General features: G+C 43.4%; 1 long non-coding RNA gene across 1 annotated transcript; it reads left to right on the top strand.

Moving 5' to 3' along the window:
• The first annotated feature begins 782 nt into the window (after window positions 1-782).
• On the top strand, window positions 783-2,026 carry LOC124669690. Its single transcript, XR_006992295.1, has 3 exons — window positions 783-890; window positions 1,633-1,732; window positions 1,901-2,026. It is a non-coding gene; the product is annotated as an uncharacterized LOC124669690 (long non-coding RNA).
• The last annotated feature ends 1,521 nt before the right edge of the window (window positions 2,027-3,547 follow it).

Here is a 3,547-nt window from a genome sequence, read left to right as displayed (position 1 = left end):
AATAATAGAGAACTTAATTGCGTCTGTCTACATTTGAGTGCGATCCAAGATTCACAAGAATGACTACCAAAACGCCGGTGCCAGGAAGGTTCGCGTGGTGGCATGCAACGTGGCGGTCATGCAAGCAAGCTGATGATGGTACTCCTTCTCTACTACTTAAAAAGACTAAAGTGGTTCCTTATTCTGCCATCCAATACGTTTCGTAGTTCTTGCCCTCGCTACGACAAAATCTTCGTCGTACGCTTCGTCCAGCGTTCCTTTTCCGTACGGGCTCAACTGGGCCGAAGCCCAGCTACCTCGTCTTCATGGAACGAACACAGCACCCGAAACCCTTGCTCCTGAGCTCGTCATCCTCCTCCCCCTGCTCCACGACCCGAGCCGCCGCGCTGCACGACCTTGCCCGTCGCCGCCGCGCCGCACGACCTGCCCGTCGCCGTCGCGCGAGTCTCCCGGCGTAGCCGCCTCAATCCCGCACGCCGGTGGCCGGCACGCGAGGCCGCTACGCGAGCCTGCCCGTCGCACGACGTCGCGAGAGTCTACCGGCGCCGCCGCCGTCGCGTGAGTCTCCCCGGCGCCGCCATGAGCCAGCACGCGAGGCCGCCACGCAAGCCTGCCTTTCGCCGTCGTGCGATTCTCCACGGCGCCGCGGACCTTGCGCGAGTATCCCCGCCGCCGCCGCCTCGATCCTGCACGCCAACGGCCTCCACAAACCAGCACTCGTCGCCGCCACGCGAGTCTGCCCGCTGCTATGTACAACAATCCGCTCCGTTGACGAGCTCCACCGGTGCTATCAGCTGACGAAGGAGCTTGGGCGTGTTCGGCACCCGTGCGTGCTGGCGCTCTGAGCTGCTTCTCCTTGGCCTGGAAGAAGGCTCTTCTCCTCTTCCACGGTTAGTCAGTATCAAATCCCCATGGCCATCTTGTTTCCACTACTGCATATGGGACGATTGACATGTTGTACTCCATTGACTAAAATAGATCAGGTAGTTTCAGTTCATGTTATTCAGTTAGACAAGGTCGTTTTAGCCAAACTCAGAGGTAGCACAGATTGATAAATGGAGCACGGTGGCTCGGCGGATCCCCCATTAGGTTTCACTCTCCTTTGCCCTTGATGATTCCATTTTGTTTCCGGAGATTTTCCTTGCTCATCAATGTTTCTTTATTCTCTTGCTTCTTATTATCGTGACTAGGTTTACTTTGAATCAACTGAAACTTGCTGATCATGAATAGGCAATGGTTGGTCATCTATCGTATTGTGCATTCATTAAATTAGTATCAACTTGCAGTACTAGGATGGTAAGATTAGTATTTCAGTTTTATTATGTTCTAGAAGAATGTAGATTTTTATTCTTGTTGGATTTTATATGGAATCTCATATCTATCTGAAAGCGTATTTGCACATGTACAACGATTATTTACAGTAGCTGAAACACCATGGTTTAATTATTTATGGTCAATTCATAGCACTGACCACTTCTTACTGCCATCCTTTCGCGAGTCTAGGAAAAAGAGTTCACTGTAATTTGTTCCCTCTCTAGAATCATGCCTGAATCTGCAGCCCATCTCCTTGCAAACTGTTCTTTCGTTGTGTCGTTATGGCAGCTTGTTCTCAAACTGTGTTATCTGCTGCAGCCGACTATACCCCAATCCCCCAATACCATTATGCTGGAGCAATGGTTGGTCTCTGCTAGGAGGATCCGAACCCCTATGCTGAGGATAATTAATATCTCTGGTTAGGAACAAATATTATTTTCTCTTTCTAAACTTTGTTATTCTATCTGAAATGGTCTGGCAAAATTAAAGTGTTGCTTAATAATAAATTATAATTGTCATCTTGCTGCTGCTTTGTTCCATGGGAAAATGATTTTGGTGTTAATTTGTTATGGGAAATATTTTCTAGGTACGGGAAATATTTTCTAAGTAAACCGGAAATATGATATAGTCGAAAGAGCAATAGCAGATTGGTTCTGGGAGCTTCGAAACAACAAGGACTTGTGCTACTCGTAACCATGGACCATGGTGAATAGTTACACATGTACAAGCGTGTAGTGTATACATTCTACTGAATGGGAAGACATCTGGAATTCAAATGCTGCCAGCTTACAATTTGTTGGCGGAATCCAATTGTATTTACATTTGTTGGCTTGATCTATGTATTAGCTATATTACTATATTTCTACCTAAAGGGGAAAATGACTATATGTTATATTCAGACTTTTCATGGTATAGATCCGTACATGGATGCTGCATTTTTTCTATGACTCTTCACCTTGGTTAAGAACAGATGTGTTACTAATCTGTAACGGTGACTTTACCATCATGTGTTTGTAGTTTTAATCTACCCCATATGAACCTCTTCCATGGTTGAAGCTGATTGTTCTTGAAAAAAAAACATAAGTTACATGTGTATGGATTAGATATCTCGTCGTGTTAAAAGAGCTTCCCAGAAAATAAAACCATGCTACAATGCTAGGTGTTAATCTTCTTTTTCTTTGACTCATATAGAGAGAGATATTAAGATGATCATTACTTGTACAGATCCATGACCAAAGAACAGACTGACAATTTGTGGTGCTCTGTCAGAAGCCTTACCATCGAGGATATGACTGATGGTATATTTCCTCTGTTTTTAGCCGCATTATGTTGCTATAGCATGGTTGTTGATTACTAACTCCTGTGGCATTCTACTTTTTGGGTACATCTAAACTTAACCGTTGGATCTATTTCATTGCAGGGTGATGTGGATGAAGGAAAAGAGCTGAAGAGCAGTTTTGGTTAAACAATTCAGGTGGAAACTGATTTGGCATCTTCGGAAATCATAGCAAAGGTAAGTTAAGAGCGTTTCACTCCAACTTCATATTCTTATTGGCTGGATTACTTTTCTAATATTTCGGAAATGAATACTGTCAAGGTTTAGCTATTTTATAGAGTTAAATCTCAATCAAGGTCTCTAAATATATGTTTGTGATAAGCCTTATCAAAATAGGTTCATCTGTAGATGCGCGATTATGAAGCTTTCTGGCCGTCTTTGGCTGATGATGGCCCATGTTTTATTCCATTACAAGGCCTAAATTAAGTCAATGGTTAGTCTTAATGCTACAGTATTTCATATTATTCAAAAAGATCTGATGTGTTCTCACTTCCAGTATGGAAGCCATTTCACAACAAATATATATTTCAACATATAGAATGAAGGTTTGCCTAATGTCACACTGATATCTCACCAACATGCGAACATATCTTATCATGCTCACGGTAAAGTATTTCAGCAGGTATACTTAATAGTAGTGGAAGCCAAAATAAAAGCGATTCCTCAGTTGAAACTGGTGATTTAGAGCAGCAACATCATTAGCCTGGGGAATCACTGTCATTGGAAAACCAGTAATATTCTCATGGTACTTCATTCCATGGTTTGACCTTTCTATGTACATCTCATGGATTGATGGACTCATTACATATGCATTATAGGCTTCTCGCATTTTCTAGATCCAACTCATTACCCTCTTCATTCTCTCTAGAAGCATGAACATGTAACTCTGAATTCGGT

The sequence above is a fragment of the Lolium rigidum genome, chromosome 7, assembly GCF_022539505.1.
Source record: "Lolium rigidum isolate FL_2022 chromosome 7, APGP_CSIRO_Lrig_0.1, whole genome shotgun sequence".
In the NCBI taxonomy this organism is placed as follows: domain Eukaryota; kingdom Viridiplantae; phylum Streptophyta; class Magnoliopsida; order Poales; family Poaceae; genus Lolium; species Lolium rigidum.
This window is presented reverse-complemented; position numbering and strand designations above follow the sequence as displayed.